Here is a 14,293-nt window from a genome sequence, read left to right as displayed (position 1 = left end):
GCGCGTGCTTGTGTGTGTGTGCGTGTGTGCGTGTGTTTGTGTGCGTGTGTGTGCGTGCGTGTGTGTGTGTGCGTGTGTGTGTGTGTGTGCGTGTGTGTGTGTGTGTGCGTGTGTGTGTGTGTGTGTGTGTGTGTGTGTACGTGCGTGTGTGTGTGTGCGTGTGCGCGCGTGCTTGTGTGTGTGTGCGTGTGTGCGTGTGTGTGCGTGCGTGTGTGTGTGTGCTTTGTGTGTGTGTGTGTGCGTGTGTGTGTGTGTGCGTGTGAGAGTCAGGGAGAGGGAGAGGGAGAGGGAGGGAGGGGAAGGGGGAGAGGGAGGGAGGGAGAGGGGGAGAGGGAGGGAGGGTGAGGGGGAGAGGGAGGAAGGGGAAGGGGGAGAGGGAGGGAGGGGAAGGAGGAGAGGGAGGGAGGGGGAGGGGGAGATTTAGGGTGAGGGGGAGGGCGAGGGGGAGAGGGAGAGGGAGTGGAGAGGGAGGGAGGGAGGGAGGGAGGGGGAGAGGGAGGGGGAGAGGGAGGGGGAGAGGGAGGAGGGGTGCGTGCGTGCGTGTGTGTGTGTGTGTGTGTGTGCGTGTGTGTGTGCGTGTGTATGTGTGTGTGTGTGTACGTGCGTGTGCGTGTGTGTGTGTGCGTGTGCGCGCGTGCTTGTGTGTGTGTGCGTGTGTTTGTGTGCGTGTGTGTGCGTGCGTGTGTGTGCTTTGTGTGTGTGTGTGTGCGTGTGTGTGTGTGTGCGTGTGAGAGACAGGGAGAGGGAGAGAGGGAGAGGGAGGGAGGGGAAGGGGGAGAGGGAGAGTTTCACCTCCCCTTGTCCCCACTGTCACTTAAATTTGACTTGTAATATCACTCGTCTCAAGGCCCTTTGCCTCTCGTTACGTGAGTTTCACTAATATTCAAGTTCCTCTTAATCAGTAGTCCCAGGGAAGGGGAGAGGGAGGGAGGGCGGGAGGGATGGGGAGAGGGAAGGAGGGGGAGGAGGGGTGCGTGCGTGTGTGTGTGTGTGTGTGCGTGTGTGTGTGTGTGTGTGTGTATGCGTATGTGTGTGTGTGTGTGTGTGTGTGTGTGTGTGTGTACGTGCGTGTGCGTGTGTGCGTGCGTGTGTGTGTGTGTGTGTGCGTGCGTGTGTGTGTGTGCTTTGTGTGTGTGTGTGTGCGTGTGGAGATGGAGAGAGGGAGAGGAAGGGAGGGGAAGGGGAGAGGGAGGGAGGGGGAGAGGGAGGGAGGGGGAGAGGGAGGGAGGGGAAGGGGGAGAGGGAGGGAGGGTGAGGGGGAGAGGGAGGGACGGGGAAGGAGGGGGAGGGGGAGAGGGAGGGAGGGGGAGAGGGAGGGAGGGGAAGGGGGAGCGGGAGAGGGAGGGAAGGGGAGGGGGAGAGGGAGGGAGGGGAAGGGGGAGGAGGGGTGCGTGCGTGCGTGTGTGTGTGTCTGCGTGTGTGTGTGTGTGTGTGCGTGTGTGTGTGTGTGTGTACGTGCGTGTACGTGTGTGTGTGTGCGTGTGCGCGCGTGCTTGTGTGTGTGTGCGTGTGTTTGTGTGCGTGTGTGTGCGTGTGTGTGTGTGTGTGCTTTGTGTGTGTGTGTGCGCGTGTGTGTGTGTGCGTGTGAGAGATAGGGAGAGGGAGAGAGGGAGAGGGAGGGAGGGGAAGGGGGAGAGGGAGGGAGGGGGAGAGGGAGGGAGGGGGAGAGGGAGGGAGGGGAAGGTAGAGAGGGGAAGGGGGAGCGGGAGAGGGAGGGAAGGGAAGGGGGAGGGGGAGAGGGAGGGAGGGGAAGGGGGAGGAGGGGTGCGTGCGTGCGTGTGTGTGTGTGTGTGCGTGTGTGTGTGTGTGTGTGTGTGTGTGTGTGTGTGTGTGTGTGTGTGTGTGTGTGTGTGTGTGTGTGTGTGTGTACGTGCGTGTGCGTGTGTGTGTGTGCGTGTGCGCGCGTGCTTGTGTGTGTGTGCGTGTGTTTGTGTGCGTGTGTGTGCGTGCGTGTGTGTGTGTGCTTTGTGTGTGTGTGTGTGCGTGTGTGTGTGTGTGTGCGTGTGTGTGTGTGCGTGTGTGTGTGTGTGTGTGTGTGTGTGTGTGTGTGTACGTGCGTGTGTGTGTGTGCGTGTGCGCGCGTGCTTGTGTGTGTGTGCGTGTGTGCGTGTGCGTGTGTGTGCGTGCGTGTGTGTGTGTGCTTTGTGTGTGTGTGTGTGTGTGCGTGTGAGAGTCAGGGAGAGGGAGAGGGAGGGAGGGGAAGGGGGAGAGGGAGGGAGGGAGAGGGGGAGAGGGAGGGAGGGTGAGGGGGAGAGGGAGGGAGGGGGAGAGGGAGGGAGGGGAAGGGGGAGAGGGAGGGAGGGGAAGGAGGAGAGGGAGGGAGGGGGAGGGGGAGATTTAGGGTGAGGGGGAGGGCGAGGGGGAGAGGGAGGGAGTGGAGAGGGAGGGAGGGGGAGAGGGAGGGAGGGGGAGAGGGAGAGGGAGGGAGGGGAAGGGGGAGGAGGGGTGCGTGCGTGCGTGTGTGTGTGTGTGTGCGTGTGTGTGTGCGTGTGTATGTGTGTGTGTGTGTACGTGCGTGTGCGTGTGTGTGTGTGCGTGTGCGCGCGTGCTTGTGTGTGTGTGCGTGTGTTTGTGTGCGTGTGTTCGTGCGTGTGTGTGCTTTGTGTGTATTTACCTAGTTGTATTTACCTAGTTGTATTTTACGGGAAGGGGAGCTATGCTCGTCGGGTCCCGTCTTCATATCTCATTTTATCTAAACTATTTTTAAATTCATGTATTGTTTTTGCACACACCACTTTCTCATCTAACTTGTTCCAACTGTCTATTGCTCTGTGAGGAAAGCTGTTCTTTTTCAAATCTCTTCTATAGTTGTCTTTTTTTATTTTCTTTCCGTGTCCTCTTGTATTTCTGTCATCCCATTTTATCAGATTCTCTCTATCAGTAATTTCTATGCCTTTCATGATTCTGTAAATAGCTATCAAATCTCCTCTCTCTCTTCTTTGCTCTAGTGTCTGTAGTTTAAGTTTTTGTAGTCTCTCTTCATATGATAGTTTTGAGAGTGTTGGTGCCAGTTTTGTAATTGCTCTTTGTATTCTTTCAAGTTTTTTTATACATTTTTTTGTACTTGGTGGACCATATCGTTGCTGCATATTCCAATCTTGGTCTTATCAGGGTGATTAGGATTTTCCTCACCATTTCTTCATCCAGGTATGTAAATGCCACTTTGATTGTTCTTATTAAATTATAAGTTTCTCCAAAAATCTTATTTATATGTTTCTCAGGTGACATATTATTCATAACAATGACTCCCAGGTCCTTCTCATTTTCTACTCTTTTTATTCCTTCTTCTCCCAAATTATATGATCCTGTTATTCTGTTTTTGCTTTTTCCAAATTCCATTATACTACATTTTTTTGTATTGAAACTCCATCTCCCACTTCCTACTCCATTCTTGTACTTTATTCTAGATCTCTCTGTAGTGATTCACAAATCTTCTTCAGTTTTCACTCTTTTCAGTAATTTTGCATCATCTGCAAAGAAGCTCATATAGCTTTCAATTCCTTCATCCATATCATTAATATATATAGCAAACATTATTGGGGCCAGAAACTGTTCCCTGCGGGACACCGCTTATTACTTCATTCCATTTTGAGTGCTGATCTCTTATCACTTCTCTCTTTTTTCTTTCTTGCAAAAAGTCTTCCTTCAAATTTTGCATTTTACCTTGTATTCCTCCTTAATATTCTTATTTCTTAAGAAACTTCTTATGTGGTACTTTGTCAAAAGCTTTCTTTAGGTCTAGAAATGCACAATCAGCCTATCCATCTCTTTCTTGTATTATATCTATTAGCCTTGAATAGAAACATATTAAATTGGTGACGCATGATCGTCCTTGTCTGAATCCAAATTGCCTTGGATTTAGTACGTTGTTTTTTTTCCAAGTATTTTACCCATCTACTTTTGATAATTCTTTCACATATTTTTGCTATTGTACTTGTTAGAGAGACTGGTCTATAGTTGGTAGGTTCTTCTTTATTTCCTCCTTTATATATAGGTACTATATTTGCTTTTTTCCAATCTTCTGGAACTTTTCCTTCTTTTAAGGAACTGCTTATTATGCTATGTATTTTGTCTGCCAGTTCATTCCTGCATTCTTTCAGAATCCAGTTTGCTATTTCATCTGGCCCATGCGATTTTCTGACATCAAAATTACCCAAGTGTGTCAATATTTCATTCTTTGTTACTTCTATTTCTTCCATAGGGGGGACTTTTTCCTTCCACTCAATCTCTTCAGGTTGTATATTTTCCCTTGTAAACACTGATTTAAAATGTTTGTTGATAATTTCTGCCATTTCCATTTCCTCAGTGTATTCAACTCCTCCTTGTCTTAATTTCTCCAAGTCTTGTTTGTTTTTCAGTTTATTGTTTTACAAATCTGTAGAATAGTTTTGGTTGATCTTTACACTTTTCTATAACATCTTTTTCATATTTTCTTTTTTCCTCTCTGCACTTTTGTACATATTCATTTCTATAACCAGTATATATTTTCCATTTTTCAGGTCTTCTGTCTTTTATCCATCTGGTCCAGGCTTTGTCTCTTTTGTCTTTTAACTCCCTACAACTTTTGTTGTACCAGCATTTTACATATTCTTTTTCTTGTTTTTGTCTTGGGACATACTTTTCCACTCCTTTTTTGTAAATTTTTGTCAAAATATTCCATTTCTCTTCCACTGATGTTTCTTCTTTGTATATTTCTTCCCAGTTTTCTTGTTGGAAGAATTCTCTTATTTTATCAAAGTTTGTTTTTTCATACATCATTCTTCCTTTTCTATATTGTTCATTTCTTTTCATATATTTTTCTTCATTAAGTTCCAGTTCAATCAATATGTGGTCACTTTTACCTATTGGTGTTTTATATTCAATCTTGTCCACTATTCTAGGTTCAGATGTAATTATTAAGTCTAGCCTCGATGGTTCTTCTTCATTTCTATACCTAGTGTTCTCTTGTATCCATTGTGTCATTGAATGGTCAGTAATCATCTCAAGTAGAGCATTTCCCCATGAGTCATCACCACTCTTTACTGTCATTTCTTCCCAGCAGATTTCTTTGCAATTAAAGTCGCCCATCATAACTATTCTTCCTCCGTCTTCCATTATTTTAGTTAATGCTATCTTTGTGTCCTCTAACATACTTTTATGTTCACTCTCCTCCCATGAGGCTGTTTTCGGAGGCACATAATTGATCACAAATTTTCTGCTCTTCTTATCTCGGTCTTCCATCATTATCATCTCTACTGTATTCTTTCCATATATGACACCTTTCACGTTTATATCCTTAGTCAGGAACATAACTCCACCCCCTTGTTTTTTCTCTCTGTTTCTAATCCAATAATTGTATGTATCATGTCCTACACTGTTGGGTGGTAGTGGGCCTTTTAATTTTGTTTCTACAATTCCCATTATGTCCGGTTCTTTTTCTTTCAAATAATCATTCAGTTCATTCAATCCTGTTATCAATCCATCTATATTTGTGTAAGACACTCTTAGTTTTCTGCCACTTCCATTGTGTTCTCTGTTTCCCTTATGTTTTTCTTTAGTATGTCGAACTGCTTTATTTTCATGTTCACTACTCTCCAATAGAATCTCTCTTTCTCTGACTCCGTTCTTTCCTCGTTTTTTGCCTTAGCTTCAATTCTTTTCTGCTTTTCTGCCTCTCTTTCCTCCTTATTCATTTCTCTTTTTATCCATACCTTTTTATATTGATCATTTGTTGCTAGTTTTCCCTGTCTTGGATAGAATTTTCTCTGCCGTTGTTTGTGACCTGAATTTAATCTTAATTGGTCTGGTCTTATCTGTACTATATTTTCCGAGTCTGAGAGGGAGGGAGGGTGAGGGGAGAGGGAGGATGAGGGGGAGGGCGAGGGGGAGAGGGAGGGAGGGGAGAGGGAGGGAGGGGGAGAGGGAGGGAGGGGAAGTGGGAGGAGGGGTGCGTGCGTGCGTGTGTGTGTGTGTGTGTGTGTGCGTGTGTGTGTGCGTGTGTGTGTGTGCGTGTGCGCGCGTGCTTGTGTGTGTGTGCGTGTGTGCGTGTGTTTGTGTGCGTGTGTGTGCGTGCGTGTGTGTGTGTGCTTTGTGTGTGTGTGTGTGCGTGTGTGTGTGTGTGCGTGTGAGAGACAGGGAGAGGGAGAGAGGGAGAGGGAGGGAGGGGAAGGGGGAGAGGGAGGGAGGGGAAGGGAGAGGGAGGGGAGGGGGAGAGGGAGGGAGGGTGAGGGGGAGAGGGAGGGAGGGGGAGGAGGGGGAGGGGGAGAGGGAGGGAGGGGGAGAGGGAGGGGGAGGGCGAGGGAGGGGGAGGGCGAGGGGGAGAGGGAGTGAGGGGGAGAGGGAGTGAGAGGGTGCGTTTGTGTGCGTGCGAGCCAACTTGGATCAGCGAAGTATTCGTACCTTGGTAGAGGCTGGCCCAGCGCCCGACTGTTACCATTTAACTAATCCTAGAATGCATTCCAGGTCTCACCCTGCCTTGCCCCAAAGCTTCACCCCCACTAGGGACTCCAAGCCAATCGGACCTCCACAGCCTCCTCGACCGACGGCCCACTCATCATCTGTTTCATCTACCTCAGGTAAGCCCATTGATAGTGAGACCAGGGGATCTACCCCTTACTGGAGGCAGGAGCTATTGCAAGTATTGCAAAAGGCCAGGACATCATGTTGATGACTGTTTCAAACTACAACAAAAATAGGCTCCTCTCCAAGGGTCCCCCTCTCTCTCGATCAATGTGGCCGAGCAATCGGAAAGTTTTTTGGAGCCCTGTCTCACTGCTGTTAGCCCATCAGTTGTCCCAGATCATTCTTCCCCACCTATGTTATCAACATTTGAACCATTCTGTTCTTCTGGTTCAGTGGGCCTTTATCAAGGTAGCCCACCCACAATTATCAAGCTTCTGAGAGACACAGGCTCAGCCTTATCACTAATTACAAAAGATGTGGCTGCTTTGATAGATGCATATTATACTGGCAATTAGGTCCTTGTGAGCGGTTTAACAGGCGGGTCACATATCCCTATATGCCTAGCATACTTGCGGCCAGATGTTAGGACAGGTTATGCCCAGGTAGGAGTAGTCGACAAGTTACCTGTAGGAGTTTCACTCCTTATAGGAAATGACCTCGCCAGGGGCACGATGTTACCTAATGCCATAGTCTCCTTGTGTCCCTCTACCGAAAATAATACTTCCCAATTAGAGGCAGACATTCCGGGCATATTCTCTGCATGTGCTGTTACTCGTAGCATGAGCCGCAGGGTGGAGGCAGAGATTAGCATGCATAAAGAGGATGCTCATGTTGGTGTAATTACCCCCCAACCTAGTGACCTTGCTGATTTAAATCTTTGTGAATTTTTGTTTAAACTTCACCACCAGGTGACCTGCAGAATAGGTTTGATAGCGAAAACGACTCAGAGGGAGACAATGTTACCACCCTGGATAGTTTGGGTTCCTCCCCAGTCACTAGGAGTAAGCTCGTTCATCTCCAAAAAGAGGACCCTGAACTAGCCAGTTGTTTCCGTAGAGCTATTAGTGAAGAGGAAGCTAAGTCTGAATGTAACTGCTATTACCTTAGCTCAGACATATTGATGCAGAAGTTCCGTCCTACTGATTCCCCTGCAAATTACCCTTGGTCTGTCCATCACCAAACAATGGTCTCAAATCCATTACGGAAGGAGATCCTGGGTATTGCTCATGATGGGGTAGGAGGACATTTGGGAGTTAGGAAGACTAGTGCAAAAATTCTAGCTCATTTCTATTGGCCTAAAATGAAGAAAGATATTAGTTCCTACATTAGTACATGTCACCGTTGTCAGGTAGCAGGGAAACCGCACCCCAGTGTTAAACCGTTCCCTCTACAACCTATCCCTGTCATTGAGGAACTTTTTGGCAGAATTGTCATAGATGGCGTTGATCCTCTGCCAAAGAGCCCCTGTCACCCCCGCGTCCGTCGTCTCCTCTCAGAGCGCTTCTATTCTCTCTTTTTGGGGGGTGAATAAAATAGGGTGTAGTTTTTCTCTGAAGCTTGTTGGTCTAAATCAGCCCGAGAATCCCAGCCGGAATTCTCTACATCACGTCAAGCCACTTTCGTTCTGACATCACTCTTTCATTCATCCAATAGTCTTTTACTTCTCAAACAAGTGACACACCTGAAGGACGTGACTTTCCTTTCTGCAGCAATGATTTTTCTCCTCCACCTTTTTTCTCCAATTGGAGAGGCTGTTATACTCTTCTAAACTATGTCACAATGTAAGCATTATGTCGTAACAAAAAATGGCTTGTCCGCTTACAAACAATTAAAAGACAACAATGTCGCAACCACCAGGCGACACTCCGCATTTAACTACCTCAGCACTTTTAAATATATGCAAGGCGCGAGTCTGACTCAGATATCCTTGGCGCCTGTCAGCCGTCGGCCGTTGCCTCACAAGTTTTCATAACTGACCCTGGATTAGCATTCGTTCTCCATCTACCTCTCGATCTACTCTGATCTACCTTTAATGTCTACCTCTATCTACCGGCCTCTTACAGGGCTCGGCAGCTATTTCCCTCTTACAGGGCTTGCTAATATATACTTGAAATTCATTCTAATAAGCTAACCTACTATATTTTAAAGAAATAAGCAACCCTCAAAAATGCACAAAATAATTCAAGCAGATTAAATGTAAATAACATGCATGTAAACTTTATAAGGCATAGATCAAAATAAATTGCAAGGTTCCTTAAGAACACAGTTTTCAATGGTTTCATCATCTTTTCAAAGATGATAGCAGTATCCAATAATTCATGTAAATGATAGTGAATAATACATAATACATGTAATTAAGCAGATAATTTGCAAACATATTTGCAAGACTCACTACTTTAGAGTTAAAAGTTGTTGCTGTCTCTTCTTGCATTTCAATATTCATTATTATTATTTTTCAACATACTTAATTCATTTTTATGTGAGAGGTCCTTAAGGTTCCAAGTCAGACCACAGTGGATCCAAGGTCTCCATGTATCTGCTTGACACCAAGTTCCAGTTGTTTAGGTCTCCCATCCCAAGTACATACATATGGCAAACAATACTATCTGTAAAATACATCAAGTTTAATATTCAACCCACAAAGAATAACATTATAATATTCCCTATACTCTTCAGGTTTCCCAACATTGATACACAGGGTATCACAACTGTCATTCATAATTAAGTCACTGATCTGCAATTTCACTTTCTTTATGTCATCTAAATGGCATATCACTTCTTCCATTGTGTCTAAGTGTTTAAGTGCAAATTTATTACCACCTGCAGAATCAACTACCCATATATGGACCAGTGTACCTTAGTGAAAGTTTATTATTGGGTGAATGTAGATTGACCATGACTAAATCTCCTAGTTTCAATTCTAGTTGATGTGCTATTTTGTGTTGTTTCTTCATCTCTTGTGAATATTCCTGCATATGTTTCCTAATTCTTTGGTGAATATTTTGAAAAGTATTTATTCTATTCAGTATACAATCATCTATATTATACACAGGTTTCTGGTCTGCAGTCAAAATTTTATATGGAAGAGTTTTGTCTTCCCCAAAAATTATAAAATGAGGTGTATCACCTGTTGCTACATTGATTTGATTATTCAAAGTACGCTTAACACAAGGAATCCAAGTGTCCCAAGTTATACTATGAGGACTTATCATGCTTCTAAGACATGTAATTATTTTCATATCTAATCTTTCTACTACCCCATTACTTTGTGGATGATTCACCAAGATATTGACTTTTTGATCTTAAATAAACTACATAATTTTTCCAAGATTTTGTTATTAGATGCAGTTCCATTGTCTGAAATTGGAGTCTTAGGTGTAGTGAAATTACAGATTATCTGATCATAGATTACTGAAGCAATAGTTTCAGCTCTCTTATTTGGAATGGGTTGTAAAATACAAAATCTTGAAAAATAATCAATAGCAACAAATACATATCTATATCCATTCTCAGACATAGATAGCTCTAATGTGTCCAGGTGAACTCTTTCCCAAGGTTTTTGTGGAATGGGATAGGTAAGTATAGGAGCAGGTTTTGGTGTATTTCCTCTCACCCTAACACAATTTATGCAATTTTCTATATAATCATATATAGATTTCTTCATACCTGGCCAAAAGTATTTAAGTTGTGCTTGTCTATAAGTTTTATCCTTTCCTGGATGTGAGCTACAATCACTATCATGAAGTAACTTCAATATCTCATTTACCAGAGTTTGGGGTATCACCAACTGATTTACAGGCCCTCTAGAAATATCTTTCCCACTTACAACTGTTTTTATATACAAAAGTCCATTAATCAATTGAAATTCCTCTATCTTATACCCCTTTGGTAGCTTTGGAGGATTTCCTCTTGGGTTCATCAAATACTTGATTAATGATTCACATCTTTTATCATCCCTCTGTTCTCTTATCAGCATTTCTTCATCTAAAGTTACTAATTCCTCTATACTACAAACAAAATTAATCAACCCAGTTCCAGTCATTGGTTGACTAATGTTTCTAGAAAGTGCATCTGCAGATACATTCTTTCTACCCGGAATATATTCAAATTGAACTTCATAGCACTGAAGTATTGCAGACCACCTAGCAAGTCGGCCCCTTAGATTCTTATACTTAAATAAGGTCTGAATAGCTGTATGATCAGTCCAAACTCTGATTGGATATCCTAATATCATATCCCTAAAACTTTCTACAGAATAATTAACTGCTAAAGTTTCTTTTTCTGTTATAGAGTAGTTTCTCTCCGCACTATTACAAAGTCTTGATGTGTAAGCGATTGGCTTCAAAGTTCCATTTCTCTCTTGCATCAGTAGGCCTCCTAATCCTATGTCAGACGCATCAGTGCAAAGAATGAATTCTTTTCCATAATCAGGAATTCTTAGAATGGGGGAACTCGTGAGTTAATCTTTCAGCTTGTCAAAAGCTTGCTGCTGTGCAGGTCCCCCTATGAACTTTGAATCCTTCCTCAGCAAAGAACTTAATGGATTAGCAATGTCAGCATATCGTTGAATCAATTTTCTATAATATCCGGTCAATCTCAAAAAGCTCCTAACCTTGTCTACATTGATCGGAACCGGAAAATTCTTTACAGCGTCAATCTTTGAATTCACTATACTAGGTACATGTCTGTCTATCTTATATCCTAAATAGATAACACTGTCTTGCAAGAACTTACAATTTTCAAGTTTTACTTTTAATCCTGCTTCTACTAGTCTTCAGAATATCAAATCTAATTTCTTAAAGTAATGCACTGCAGTCTGAGAAACTATTAAAATGCAATCTAGAAATACACTGGTAGTATTTCCTAACAATCCATCTCTCACCGCCACACCCTTGGTCTCAGGATTCTGCTGTCTACGCTGATGTGCACCCTATCCCACTCTGTACTTGTGGCGCAAGTTTGGACCAAATCGCTGACCTTCGGATTTCCCCCCAAATTCCATGGGGATTTTTTGATTTTGGGGCATTTTGGTCACCTCCACCGATTTACCCGCTATGACACCCACAGGTCCGGCAAGGCCTGGGATGCCCTGCAGTGCAATGGCACACCAGTCAGGCACACGGTATCCCTGCCACAGGCATAAACGTCAAAAGGCCCAACTTTGGAGGGCTCTCACCGCCACACCCAACAACTGTTACCCTCCTGGATGAGAACCTACAGCTCATGGTTTGATCTATGGGTAATATTGTGACCTTACACACACACACACACACACACACACACACACACACACACACACACACACACACACACACACACACACACACACACACACACACACACACACACACACACACAAAAACTCCTTGCCCACCAGAGTTGGAGTGCCGGCTTGCAGTGTGTGCATGTGTTTAACATTATGAACTCTTTCATTCAGAGTGCTAGGGCAAAGGATGCAGGGCGGAGCTAGTTAATCCGACACAAAATAGGCTTGGCCACAGATTCAAACTACCCCAGATGCAATCGCCACAAAGATGCACAGAGCACCTTAAATTACAATACCCCACACTAACAGTCCGTAGACACGATATATCTACCTTGAGTGACTTGTGGACCTGTTTGTTACTGGTTACATGAAGATAGGCTTTCTGCAAGAGAGATTAGGGAGAATGGACTGATCAGTTGGTTCCATCATGGTTCAACTCTTTGCATGTGAAGGTCGACTATAATTTTCAAAGTAAAGATGGCAACTGTCCATATGTATGGGTTTAAAGAACAACAAACTGATTTTACATGATGAAATACTAATGGACAGTTGCCATCTTACATATGTATGTAAGATGGCAACTGTCCATATGTATGGATTTAAAGAGTAACAAACTGGTTTTACATGATGAAATACTAATGTACTTCATACATCTGGACAGTTGCCATCTTACATATGTATGTAAGATGGCAACTGTCCATATGTATGGATTTAAAGAGTAACAAACTGGTTTTACATGATGAAATACTAATGTACTTCATACATCTGGACAGTTGCCATCTTACATATGTATGTAAGATGGCAACTGTACATAATTATGGATTTAAAGAGTAACAAACTGGTTTTACATGATGAAATACTAATGTACTTCATACATCTGGACAGTTGCCATCTTACATATGTATGTAAGATGGCAACTATCCATATGTATGGATTTAAAGAGTAACAAACTGGTTTTACATGATGAAATACTAATGTACTTCATACATCTGGACAATTGCCATCTTATGTAAGATGGCAACTGTCCATATGTATATGGATTTAAAGATTAACAAACTGGTTTTTACATGATGAAATACTAACGTACTTCTGCAACTTTTCAGAAAGGGAAGATCAAGAACTCTCCCACAAAGTGCTCCTTCATCACGTGTATCCTCCTGATTCCGTTTGGTATTTTGCCGGGCATCATTGCCCTCTGTTGTTGTTGTCAGGAGCCCAAGTGTAACAACTGCAGTTACAAGCCTGAAGCTTAGGAAACTTTCGAATAATGCCAAGAATTTATTATACTGATATACCTTCGACTCCACTCAGATGTAACTGTTATACCAAAATTAAAATGAGCAAATGACTGGTATTGTTTGTAAGTAAATACTGAAAATGTGAATTACTATTAAGTATCTAAATACTTAATAACAATTCATTTTCAGTATTTGCTTATAAACAATACCACTCGTTCAGTCATTTTAATTTGCCTTTGGCTTGGCTACCTCTCTTGATAGGGGGAAAGCCCTTGGTATATAGATAGACGAGATTATTAAGCACTAAACTGTTAATTCTTTTATCTCAAAATATCAATTAGTCTTTATATTCAAACTAAGCAGTTCTGTTATAACCTTAGGGATTCAAATATTTAGTATAACAAAAGCTTTCAAAAGAGGTAACACAAATGTATTTTTATAAATACGGTCATGATTTACATTTTCCACTATTCAATTTTGTATATCAAATATATATTTTACACCCAAAATGTGATTTCTATATAACCTTTTGTCTCGCTATGGAAAATTCTGTTGTAGATTTTTTATCCATGCACATAATTTCCTTGTTCCACCCAGAAAAGGATTTTGCAATGATGAAAGTCCCATAGTTTAAGAAAGTTCACAGAAAAGGAGTTATGAGAGTTCAAAATGATCTCCTGGTATTCCAGGGTTTTGTGTAATGATATCTCGCTGACAAGGCCCTCACGTAAGCTACTGTGCCGGAATAGTGCCAAATCACTGGCACCCTCTCTGGACTACAACATACAATGGCAAAACTCCCTTCGACGTAGTCAACCACTCTATAGTCATAGACAAACTGAGACTATTGGGAGTACACGGCCCATTGCTGTCATGGATCATAGATTTTTTATTTGGTCGCACAATGCAAGTCTCAGTTTCAGGGTTTACCAGCTCCTCCAGAAATGTCCTCAGTGGGGTCCCCCAGGGCTCAGTCTTGGGCCCCCTCTTATTCCTAGTGTACATTAACTCCCTGCCAACATATATCCACTCAAAATGCAACATATATCCACTCAAAATGCCACTTGTCCCGATTGAGTCAGCGCCTCAGCTACAGGTCGAGGGCCACCAGGGATCTCTTGGATTGCACTTAGATACTGCTCAGGCTAAAAGTACGGGCGCCAACAAGCTGAAATGAGAGGGGAAAATTACACAAAAACAAACAAATTTGGCTGGTCGCAACAACCTCGCCAATGGGTCCAGGTTCACCACGTCTACCTCACTGTTCCCTTTGGAAGACTTTCTCCCTGTGGAGTAAGTTTGGGCCACATCGGAGACATGACGGTTTGTGGCCAAATCCGTGGGTTAA

The 14,293-nt window shown here is 43.4% G+C and overlaps 1 long non-coding RNA gene across 1 annotated transcript in view; it reads left to right on the top strand.

The window, feature by feature from the left end:
- The window catches only part of LOC143036933 (uncharacterized), a 20,296-nt gene extending 6,842 nt beyond the window's left edge, over positions 1-13,454 (top strand). Inside the window, exons 2-3 of the long non-coding RNA XR_012967419.1 lie at positions 6,442-6,554; positions 12,811-13,454. This is a non-coding gene — a long non-coding RNA (uncharacterized LOC143036933). The remainder of the gene's footprint in view (positions 1-6,441; positions 6,555-12,810) is intronic.
- The last annotated feature ends 839 nt before the right edge of the window (positions 13,455-14,293 follow it).

The sequence above is a fragment of the Oratosquilla oratoria genome, chromosome 21, assembly GCF_046742065.1.
Source record: "Oratosquilla oratoria isolate Oo_2021 chromosome 21, ASM4674206v1, whole genome shotgun sequence".
In the NCBI taxonomy this organism is placed as follows: domain Eukaryota; kingdom Metazoa; phylum Arthropoda; class Malacostraca; order Stomatopoda; family Squillidae; genus Oratosquilla; species Oratosquilla oratoria.
Note: the sequence above shows the minus strand (reverse complement) of the source record. Positions and strands in the feature narration are given on the sequence as shown.